Raw genomic sequence first — 13,096 nt, forward strand, 5'->3', positions numbered from 1 at the left:
GACAGGCAGACATTGAACTAGAGAGCACCCTAGCAGAACACGTGAGAAGGTAGTTTATTAACCACACCTGTATGTCAGAGGTTTTGTGCCCCACAGGTGAACTAAAGGAGAAGGTGACCCACTCTATACACAAGTTTTTGAGCCGTTTCCGCTCTACTTCCTGAACTCCTCCCGTCGATGCAATCCACTTCCGTTCTGCCGGGCTGGGTTTGTTTTGCTAGCTAGCTCCGTTGTGCCGACAAAGCACTGATATCGCAGTGACAAAGAGGATATAAAAATTACAATTACAACATGAAGAAAAGTGGTTCGGGAACGACGTGTGCGGTAGTTGGTTGCAAAAACTTGAGAAAGCACCTGAACGAGTGGTTAGATAGAGAGTGCTACGACCACAAACCAGCTACGAAGAGGCAATGTCCATGCGCTCCATTGTTTACATTTTTTCGCAAGCCTGATACCGACTCGGAATCAAGGACCTGGCTGAAGGCATTGAATCTAAAGAAACCACCCCTCAACGTTTTTGTTTGTTCCTATCACTTTGTTGACCAAAAACCTACCAAGGATAATCCTTTCCCAGAGTTGTGGTTGGGATACATTCGCCCTCCCCAGCCAAAGAGGCGTCAACTCACCCAGCGGACCACTGCCTCCCCCCAGATAAAGAAACGCAGACTTGAATCTGAGGGTAAGTTCAGCAACTTTAGCTATGAAGCTGACAATACTGTTAATTATGAAGAAGTTGTCATACATTAACATTGCTACCGGTATTTTGCTAAGGCAGTTGATTGTTTTGGAGATGGGACAAACAATGCCCACGATAGCTACATCATTAATTGTGTGTGTGTGTGTGTGTGTGTGTGTGTGCCTGCCTGCGTGTGCCTTAGTCTACATCATAAATGCTGCTATAGCATAACAGTGCTCATCATGGTTTAGGAGATGGAGGTGTGGACATGGTGTTGGCTCGGTGATGGAGGAGGTATTAGCATTAAAGCAGAGCTGCAGGAGGCTATTCCCAGGGCAATTGAAAAGTGCTGCCATTGGTGAGGCAAGTGCGTTCTTCCTCCACTCTTCATGAGTCCTAAAGAGTGTCACCTCCTGTGCCGGTTCTGGAGTGGTAGAGGATGGCGGTGAAGTTGGTGGCGGCTGGTAGAGATCCTTCCTGTTGTGTCGTTTGAAGCGGACATACTTCATCTTCCTCTGACCAGCATTTCTTTTAGACCCAGCATTCCACTGGTTTTGTCCGTCTGTGCAGGCACGCCCGGTTTTCCCCTGTCTCACAGCATTTTCTACCTAGAGAGATATAGTAAAAACAGTGCATAGATATTATAATGGGTTCACTGCACACATGTCATATGATGTAACACGAATATGAAGAAAATGCGTTATTATCATAATTCAATTCAATTATGAGCGCGCTTATCTAAACGGCACCTAAAAGCTGTCTCAAAGAACCAGCAAAAGTAATGATTATGAATATGTAAAATATTGCAATGAGACATTTTAATTGTTTATTCATAAACAAGTGTTCGGTTCATGCATAAGCTCCAGTTCAGGCCGGAGCCTTATGTTGTCATTATCTATTGTCTGTCTGCTATATTTATTTTTTATTTATTAAATCCAGGAATTTGGTTAATGAAACATTTATTAAAATTAAGATACAATTAATACAAAACGAAATTCGCTTTAAAGGCTTTGTTCTTTCTGTTTTGAGGTGTCTGTGAAAGTTTGAAAGTATTTAGTGCCGCTTTCAGAGCGCTCACGTCCGTAATGGAGAACTGTCGTAGGCCTAACATTGTTTTTTCCTCATAAATGCAAACACGAAAATTAAAACACAAAATAGTTTTTTTTTAAATAACAAATTGATGGATTTATAGCTTTTTGAAAAGAAGACATAGGCCTAGGCTACAATGGTCAAATAATTACCTTCCACAGGATCGCAGCTGAGTGGGAACAAGATCTCCCTGGTCCAGCAACACACGTACATCCCGCAGTTTTGACTTATCCAGCTTCAGTTACCAGCACCCAAGCATTATGCCATGCATTGTTCAAACACTGGCTAGGCTCTACATTTGCTTTCAGATAAACAAAACGATCATGTTTGTATGACATGACACAACCGACTTTGTTGCTGTGCAGATATTGATATGCCTCGGAGGCTTTCAGATTGTCCATTGCTTTTCCATCTATTGCCATGGATTGCACGAAGTAGGAGCAAATCTTGCTGTACGTTATGTTGGGCCACGTCGTCATGTTATCCTCCCAGTTCTGCACTGAATTCGGGTGGAGGAGAGTAGCGCCATCTCCAGTCAAAGTAGTAGAACCGTGTTCCCAAGCTAGCGTCGACATCGCTGTGTTTACACCGGCAGACGTTGTGCAAACAACTTCCGGCGGAAATGAAATGCATTTGTGTAGAGTTATGGCGCCACCCGGGATACAGCGCGTAAACTTGTGTATACAACCTGGAGACTGGGTGTGGATCCAATCCTTGAAGAAGAAAGACTGGAAGCAGCCCCGTTGGGAAGGTCCATATCAGGTCCTGTTGGTGACGGCCTTCGCTGTAAGAATTGCGGAAAGATCCACCTGGGTGCATGTCACACATTGTAAAAAGGTAAACCCAGTTACACCTGACGAACAAACACAGAGTTAGGAGAAAGAACCGATCACCACTAGGGCTCAGGGGTTGGCTCCTTAACGAAGATTCCCTTACCCTGTCTGATCATCCCTGTGTGAGTTCGATAGAAGGTAAAGCAATGGGTTGGCCTCTGGCGTCTGACATGTTCTCAGGGCGAGGGTGGGGTTTCACAGGTCTCCTGACGGTAGGTAGCTGTCTGATTGTGGGGGCCATATTCCTAACACACTCAAACCCTCCTGATCCGCCAGAAGTAGTAGTTAACCTAACACAAGTTGATAAAATAATACCTGAGCACAGTCTACGAAGGCATAGGAGACAGCTAGACATAGGGAAAGGGGAAGTACTAGGGACTGTAGGGAAGGACATCACCTTTTGAGGTCTTTGCGGACCAGTTGGGGAGTTGGGGACTACTGGCTGGTAGTATTGTAAAGGATGGGAGATATATATGTATGTCACCATGTACATCCTGGGACCATGTAGTTGCTCATACCGAGCGGGTGGGGATATGTCAATCTCCATACACAGTTTAAGGACAGGTGTAGTATTGTGAAAGTAGGGAATTACCAGAAATGGCAGTGCGACCCATATAAGGGTAGGTACTGTCTGAAAGTCCGAATTACGCTAAAACAGTTTACAGACCTGACAAGTGAGATATCCTCTTCAACTGGGGCACCCTATAGAGTAAACCTCTCTGAGGGAGGTAGTGAAACCGGGGCTGTGGTGAAGATAGTGCAAACTATAGACCTGAAGGAAGTAGTACAGGTGGAGACGGGGTATAGGGATCCTAACCTGTGGTTGGAATGGATTCAGTATACGGCAAGAACTATGCCTAAAGAGGACTGTTATGCCTGTGGGATAGCCAAACCAAGGTTAACAACTACTCCGTTCCCCTTGACGGGCTTTAACTCTACGTCAGGTTTATCTTGCATGATTAAATTGTTCAGGCCACCTGGGAATGTGGTGAAGGAGTCTTGTAGTAACTTGCACTATCTGTATCCCCCGATAACAAAGTCACCCCGACCTAGGTTGCCTCCGTTTGAAGTCTCAGGGGATTCTTATTATTGTTTCTCTAGGACTGATAAGAAAGGATACAGGGTAGGGCATCTTAGCTCCTGCTCCCACACAGAGAATGTCACAATTAAATAGACCATAACTAATCTCTCCTCTTTGTTGCAGCCAGAGGATTTTAGGAACCAAAACCAGGCCCGTGCTGACATCTTGTGGTTGTGTGGTGATGACAGACTGTGGCCTCACCTACATACTAATTGGACAGGAACCTGTGCGCTAGCTCAGCTGGTAATTTTTTTACATTTACATTTTAGTCATTTAGCAGACGCTCTTATCCAGAGGGACTTAAAGTTAGTGCATACATTATTATTTTTAATACTGGTCCCCCATGGGAATCGAACCCACAACCCTGGCGTTGCAAACACCATGCTCTACCAACTGAGCTACATCCCTGCCGGCCATTCCCTCCCCTGCCCTGGATGCCCTTCACTCTCATCAAACAATCAAACGTGTCAGAGACTGGTGAGTTGTCACGTAGAAAGCGGGACCTCCTCCCGGGATCCTTTGATGAAAGGATATATATTGATGGGATAGGAGTACCTCGAGGGGTTCCAGAAGAATTCAAAGCTAGGAATCAGATCACAGCTGGGTTTGAATCAAGTCTTTTCTGGTAGTCAACAATGAATAAAAACGTAGATTGGATAAATTATATTTACTATAACCAGCAAAGATTTATAAACCACACTCGTGATGCAATAAAGGGATTGGCTGAGCAGACAGCGGCAACTAGGTTAATGGCATGGCAGAATAGAATAGCTTTAGATATGCTTTTGGCTGAGCGGGGCGGAGTTTGTGTTCTGTTTGGATCTATGTGCTGTACTTTCATCCCCAACAATACAGCACTGGACGGGTCCGTGACCAAAGTGCTTCAGGGACTCACCACGCTGGCGAACGAACTGGCTGAGAACTCTGGTATTGATAGCTCCCTAAACGGTTGGTTTGATAACATATTTGGTAAATGGAAAACTATTGTTGTAACTATTCTGGGTGCAGTTATAGCTTCTATGGGTATACTTGTTCTTTGTGGATGTTGTCTTATTCCCTGTGTCCGAGGGTTGGTGAGCAAGGCGATGGAGAAGGCAGTTTCCCAACAGATGGTGAGATACGGCCCAATCCCGGACTCTGACCTAAGGAATGAAGGATATGACCTACCAGGCTTGGTGGAGGACGACGACGATTCAGATAGTTTGAGACTGGATGTTTTCCTAGAACTATAAATCTCTAGTTTAAAAGTTATTGTAATGATCTTTTGTGTATTAAAGTCTCGTTTTAAGTATGATGTACTAGTTACCATTGCTAAAAAGTAACGTTACGCTTTTAATCATGGGGTAACCCTGATGAACCTCTAATGTTTTTATATGCAAACCAACTTATATACTTCAATGAGTGTGATTCATTTCTATAACAACATATATTTTGTATGTGTGTAATATTTAGTCAAAGGGTGGAATTGATAGATTAATTATTAATGACTAATTATTACACCCTGAAACTGTGTGAAATATGTTAGAATGTGTGAGTGAAGTAAAGATTATGACATTGTGTTACTATTTAGCAATGTGAGTAAGAGTTAGGCCAGACAACAAAAGACAAGGAGAAAGGCTACAGGCAACTGAGAAACCAAGATAACTGAGGAATTTAGGGAGTAGAGAAACTGTTAGGCTTGTGTGTGTGTGTGTGTGTGTGTGTGTGTGTGTGTGTGTGTGTGTGTGTGTGTGTGTGTGTGTGTGTGTGTATGCATGTGTGTGTGTGTGTATATGTGTGTGTGTGTGAACTGATGGTCAGGAGAGCGGTTTTAGAGTGGAAAACTACAGCCCGCCTATAGAGGGGAGGGATTTTTTTGTATGACGTATGAGTATAAAAGATGGACTCTGAAATTGTGATGGCAGAATTCTCAATGAATAAATCTCTGACTATGCAGATCGAGACTCTGTCCGTTATTTAAATCCCAAAAGACTTACAACCTTTTGGGAGACGCACAGAGACACTGAAATAGTTTGTTAAATAATTCACGTAACAATGGTCCTCTGTAACTCAGTTAGTAGAACATGGTCCTCTGTAACTCAGTTAGTAGAGCATGGTCTTCTGTAACTCAGTTAGTAGAACATGGTCCTCTGTAACTCAGTTAGTAGAGCATGGTCCTCTGTAACTCAGTTAGTAGAGCATGGTCCTCTGTAACTAGGTTAGTAGAACATGGTCCTCTGTAACTCAGTTAGTAGAGCATGGTCCTCTGTAACTCAGTTAGTAGAGCATGGTCCTCTGTAACTCAGTAGAGCATGGTCCTCTGTAACTCAGTTAGTAGAGTATGGTCCTCTGTAACTCAGATAGTAGAGCATGGTCCTCTGTAACTCAGTTAGTAGAGCATGGTCCTCTGTAACTCAGTTAGTAGAGCATGGTCCTCTGTAACTCAGTTAGTAGAGCATGGTCCTCTGTAACTCAGTTAGTAGAGCATGGTCCTCTGTAACTCAGTTAGTAGAGCATGGTCCTCTGTAACTCAGTTAGTAGAGCATGGTCCTCTGTAACTAGGTTAGTAGAACATGGTCCTCTGTAACTCAGTTAGTAGAGCATGGTCCTCTGTAACTCCGTTAGTAGAGCATGGTCTTCTGTAACTCAGTTAGTAGAGCATGGTCCTCTCTAACTCAGTTGGTAGAGCATGGTCCTCTGTAACTCAGTTAGTAGAGCATGGTCCTCTGTAACTCAGTTAGTAGAGCATGGTCCTCTGTAACTAGGTTAGTAGAACATGGTCCTCTGTAACTCAGTTAGTAGAGCATGGTCCTCTGTAACTCAGTTAGTAGAGCATGGTCCTCTGTAACTCAGTTAGTAGAGCATGGTCCTCTGTAACTCAGTTAGTAGAGCATGGTCCTCTGTAACTCAGTTAGTAGAGCATGGTCCTCTGTAACTCAGTTAGTAGAGCATTGTCCTCTGTAACTCAGTAGAGCATGGTCCTCTGTAACTCAGTTAGTAGAGTATGGTCCCCTGTAACTCAGAGAGTAGAGCATGGTCCTCTGTAACTCCGTTAGTAGAGCATGGTCCTCTGTAACTCAGTTAGTAGAACATGGTCCTCTGTAACTCAGTTAGTAGAGCATGGTCCTCTGTAACTCAGTTAGTAGAGCATGGTCCTCTGTAACTCAGTTAGTAGAGCATGGTCCTCTGTAACTAGGTTAGTAGAACATGGTCCTCTGTAACTCAGTTAGTAGAGCATGGTCCTCTGTAACTCAGTTAGTAGAGCATGGTCCTCTATAACTCAGTAGAGCATGGTCCTCTGTAACTCAGTTAGTAGAGTATGGTCCTCTGTAACTCAGATAGTAGAGCATGGTCCTCTGTAACTCAGTTAGTAGAGCATGGTCCTCTGTAACTCAGTTAGTAGAGCATGGTCCTCTGTAACTCAGTTAGTAGAGCATGGTCCTCTGTAACTCAGTTAGTAGAGCATGGTCCTCTGTAACTCAGTTAGTAGAGCATGGTCCTCTGTAACTCAGTTAGTAGAGCATGGTCCTCTGTAACTAGGTTAGTAGAACATGGTCCTCTGTAACTCAGTTAGTAGAGCATGGTCCTCTGTAACTCCGTTAGTAGAGCATGGTCCTCTGTAACTCAGTTAGTAGAGCATGGTCCTCTGTAACTCAGTTAGTAGAGCATGGTCCTCTGTAACTCAGTTGGTAGAGCATGGTCCTCTGTAACTCAGTTAGTAGAGCATTGTCCTCTGTAACTCAGTTAGTAGAGCATGGTCCTCTGTAACTCAGTAGAGCATGGTCCTCTGTAACTCAGTTAGTAGAGCATGGTCCTCTGTAACTCAGTAGAGCATGGTCCTCTGTAACTCAGTAGAGCATGGGCCTCTGTAACTCAGTTAGTAGAGCATGGTCATCTGTAACTCAGTTAGTAGAGCATGGGCCTCTGTAACTCAGTTAGTAGAGCATGGTTCTCTGTAACTCAGTAGAGCATGGTCCTCTGTAATTCAGTTAGTAGAGCATGGTCCTCTGTAACTCAGTTAGTAGAGCATGGTCCTCTGTAACTCAGTTAGTAGAGCATGGTCCTCTGTAACTCAGTTAGTAGAGCATGGTCCTCTGTAACTCAGTTAGTAGAACATAGCTCAGTTGATAGAGTATGGTGCTTGCAACGCCAGGATAGTGGGTTTGATTTCCGGGGCCACCTGTACGTAAAATATATGCACGCATGACTAAGTTGTTTTGGATAAAAGCGTCTGCTAAATGGCATATATTATTATTATTATTATCTGATCTGATAAACGGTGGTTGTATTGGAGGAGGCGGTGGGTGGGCAGCTGGAGCTTCTGGTGAGAAACCAGGAGAACAGGATGGAGATTTGAGTGGCCTGGGAGAGGCTTGTGTGGGCACATCACTGACTTGAAACTCTAGGATACGTCAAAAAATAACACTGTAGTCAATGACGCTATGCTACTTCTCAAAACTTCCATCTAAAAGGCTGTTGAGTGAACCTCTTCTTCAAGCTTCTCAAGGCTGGAATGCTCTTATGTATGTGTTTTTAAATTGTCTAATAAATAAATTCAATCAATCAAGTCTGATTTCTAAATTCTCTAACAAATTGGAGAGTTATTTAAGCTATCATCTAATCTAAAAGGAACTTAGAATAAATAAGAGGCAGACCAGTCTTTAAATATTTCAGATCATATATTTTCTGCTCAAGCTCTGGCTTAACTAGGCTTTGTGTTTAACCTTCAACAGCAGGAGTTGATTTCCCAAGACCACTAGAGCGCTGTTGATTTTGGTAGGTTTCTTACTACTTCAGAAAACAGCATGTTCTCAAAACATCACAGCCCCACTAAATAGTTCAATTCATCCAAACTGATAGCCAGTCCAGAGAGACTCAAACCTGCAAGCTGTTCAAGTGTGATGCCATACAACCTTGCATGGCCATACTGTACTGTATAAAGACTCACTATAGGCTACATTAATATATCTAAGTTAGTGTATTCCACTGTGGAGCTCTACCTATCATCAGTTTTCAGATCAGGCCTCTTCATTTCAGGCTGGGGAATAAATGACACTGCTTTACACACAGTGCCAGTTATCAGAGCAAATCTCCTGACGGCAGCATTTTGTGAAAACTCGAAAGAACCATAGTCATTTATTAGGCTTGCAGCTCATCACATATCCACTGACTGTATACCACCCAGCACAATCCACCCAAGACTCTCTCCCCCACACCCAACTGTCTGTCACAGTAGAGTATCTCACCGCTTTACTGCAGAGCACAATCACACAGGATTACTGACACACATTAAACAGTACAGCTAAACTGTTTGGCAGAATGTCAGTTTGATCAAAAATTCTAATTGAGAGAGCTACTGTAGTGAAATATCTTGCACTGTTGGCAGCGCAAATGATGTTAACTTAATGTGATGCCAACCTGGTTTCCAAGGTTCCGTAGCCTATATAACACAATACACATCTTTAATGCACAATACTTTGTCAGCTGACAATTACAGTCCCTTTAAAACTACTGAAGCCATCAAGTACAGTACAATCTAGCCTAACATTTGGCTCGGAGCTGTGTGTACAAGACAAGACAGTGTACAGTGGTGTGAGTAACATTCACATTATGCAAACATCACCATGTTAGTCCTCAAAGCTAACTGGCTTGGGTGGAGATATGCACGCCTCGGGCATCTTGAGCACTGGCTGGATTTACTGACCCCTTTCTTGTGTTCTTGGTACTGTATGTTCGAAGATCCGGGCCTGCACTTCTCTTGAACTTCCCTTTTCTCTTGGAAAACCAAACTGGACAAACTAGATTTCCAATGTCTTGTATCTGATAGGCTAAATGGTTGTCTTACTGAAGTTGCTTTTGACCCCAGTTGTATTAATGAACCAGACTGGCTGAGTGGACAATGAGTTGACGAGGTGACTGAAATGAACCAGACTGGCTGAGTGGACAATAAGTTGACGAGGTGACTGAAATAAACCAGACTGGCTGAGTGGACAATGAGTTGACGAGGTGACTGAAATGAACCAGACTGGCTGAGTGGACAATGAGTGGACGAGGTGACTGAAATGAACCAGACTGGCTGAGTGGACAATGAGTTGACGAGGTGACTGAAATGAACCAGACTGGCTGAGTGGACAATGAGTTGACGAGGTGACTGAAATGAACCAGACTGGCTGAGTGAACAATGAGTTGACGAGGTGACTGAAATGAACTAGACTGGCTGAGTGGACAATGAGTTGACGAGGTGACTGAAATGAACCAGACTGGCTGAGTGGACAATGAGTTGACGAGGTGACTGAAATGAACCAGACTGGCTGAGTGGACAATGAGTTGACGAGGTGACTGAAATGAACCAGACTGGCTGAGTGGACAATGAGTTGACGAGGTGACTGAAATGAACCAGACTGGCTGATGGACAATGAGTTGACGAGGTGACTGAAATGAACCTCCTGATGTGCAGTACATGCGGGGTGTCCTCATCATCATTAGTGAGTGCCCTGCTCTCCTCGCCCAGATATTATTATCCTATCACACTGCATTTAGAAACAACCTTAATCTGCTGTTGATATGGTCCAGATTCTGTCTGGGTGCTGAAGGGACAGACAAGGGAGGAGAGGCATCAATGAAGATAGCCTTTCATCTATAAATGTCAGTCATCAGGACAGACACTGTGTACTGGGCTAATAGGCTCAGCACACTGGTAACGGTAGCCGCTTGGCAGTAGCTATGTTGGTAGACAGAATCACTCACAGGTGAAAGGTACACAGGTAACTTGATACTGTACTTGTTACAGATGATGATAGCTTTTCTTTTGGTGAAAATGCGAGAGACTTCTACTGTAATACCATGCAATCAAATCCTTTTGTAATACCATCCAATCAAATCCTACTGTAATACCATGCAATCAAATCATACTGTAACACCATGCAATCAAATCCTACTATAACACCATGCAATCAATTCCTACTGTAACACCATGCAATCAAATCATACTGTAACACCATGCAATCAAAACCTACCGTAACACCATGCAATCAAATCATACTATAACACCATTGCAATCTCATCATACTGTAACACCATGCAATCATATCATACTGTAACACCATGCAATCACATTATATTGTAACACCATGCAATCAAATCCTACTGTAACACCATGCAATCACATTATACTGTAACACCATGCAATCAAATCCTACTGTAACACCATGCAATCAAATCATACTGTAACACCATGCAATCACATCATACTGTAACACCATGCAATCACATCATACTGTAACACCATGCAATCACATCATACTGTAACACCATGCAATCACATCATACTGTAACACCATGCAATCAAATCATACTGTAACATCATGCAATCAAATCATACTGTAACACCATGCAATCACATCCTACTGTAACACCATGCAAGCACATCATACTGTAACACCATGCAATCAAATCATACTGTAACACCATGCAATCAAATCCTACTGTAACACCATGCAATCACATTATACTGTAACACCATGCAATCAAATCCTACTGTAACACCATGCAATCACATCATACTGTAACACCATGCAATCACATCATACTGTAACACCATGCAATCACATCATACTGTAACACCATGCAATCACATCATACTGTAACACCATGCAATCAAATAATACTGTAACACCATGCAATCACATCATACTGTAACAACATGCAATCAAATAATACTGTAACACCATGCAATCACATCATACTGTAACACCATACAATCCCAGTACAGTATCCTTAGAGTACTTTACCAACATCCTCCCCCAAAATATATCATAACAACATGGTCAGTGAGGGCAGTAAGGCATGCATGCCATATTTCAAATTCCTAGGAGGTAGGCCTTCACAACATAATCTATTATCCTGAGATCAATATAAAATAATGCCTCCTTATAATAATGAAGGAGTCCTTAGAGCAGGGATCATCAACTAGATTCAGCCGCGGGCTGATGTTTTCTTGAGTGGATGGTCATGGGGCCAGGAACATAATTATGAATGCTTTGTAGACTGCAAACTGACCACAACAAGCCAAACAGATATAATATTTGACTAAAACATAATCATTTCAAACCTTGCTTACATTTGTACACGATCACATATCTCTATTATACGTGGGAATAATTGGGAACATATTTCCAAAATTAGAATAACTTGGAGCTGATTTCCTGGTGTTTTTACAGTCTTTTATGTCCAACAATAAAAAAATATATTAATAAATAATAAAATAACCCAAGGGCCGCCAGCTGGGGAACCCTGCCTTAGCGGCTCCGTTTCTTTAATTTCAAGACGATAGATACTATTTCAATTTCAATTACTGTGCTGAATACTTGAAGGCCGTGCTTAGGGCAGTGTTTTCCAACTCCAATTCCGTGGCTACAATAAAAATGTGTGCAGTTGGGGGTACTGGAGGACTGGAGTTGGGATGTTGGGGTACTGGAGGACTGGAGTTGGGCTGTTGGGGGGTTACTGGGAGACTGGAGTTGGGCTGTTGGGGTACTGGAGGACTGGAGTTGGGCTGTTGGGGGTACTGGAGGACTGGAGTTGGGCTGTTGGGGGTACTGGAGGACTGGAGTTGGGCTGTTGGGTGTACTGGGGGACTGGAGTTGGGCTGTTGGGGTACTGGAGGACTGGAGTTGGGCTGTTGGGGTACTGGAGGACTGGAGTTGGGCTGTTGGGGTACTGGAGGACTGGAGTTGGGCTGTTGGAGGTACTGGGAGACTGGAGTTGGGCTGGTGGGGGTACTGGGGGACTGGAGTTGGGCTGTTGGGGTACTGGAGGACTGGAGTTGGGCTGTTGGGGGTACTGGAGGACTGGAGTTGGGCTGTTGGGGGTACTGGGGGACTGGAGTTGGGCTGTTGGGGTACTGGAGGACTGGAGTTGGGCTGTTGGGGGTACTGGAGGACTGGAGTTGGGCTGTTGGGGTACTGGAGGACTGGAGTTAGGCTGTTGGAGGTACTGGGGGACTGGAGTTGGACTGTTGGGGGTACTGGAGGACTGGAGTTAGGCTGGTGGGGTACTGGAGGACTGGAGTTGGGCTGTTGGGGGTACTGGGGGACTGGAGTTGGGCTGGTGGGGGTACTGGGGGACTGGAGTTGGGCTGTTGGGGGTACTGGAGGACTGGAGTTGGGCTGTTGGGGTACTGGAGGACTGGAGTTAGGCTGTTGGAGGTACTGGGGGACTGGAGTTGGGCTGGTGGGGGTACTGGGGGACTGGAGTTGGGCTGTTGGGGGTACTGGGGGACTGGAGTTGGGCTGTTGGGGGTACTGGGGGACTGGAGTTGGGCTGTTGGGGTACTGGAGGACTGGAGTTAGGCTGGTGGGGTACTGGAGGACTGGAGTTGGGCTGTTGGGGGGGACTAGAGGACTGGAGTTGGGCTGTTGGGGTACTGGAGGACTGGAG

This window comes from Coregonus lavaretus (assembly GCF_964263955.1).
Source record: "Coregonus lavaretus genome assembly, chromosome: 1".
Classification (NCBI taxonomy): Eukaryota; Metazoa; Chordata; class Actinopteri; order Salmoniformes; family Salmonidae; genus Coregonus; species Coregonus lavaretus.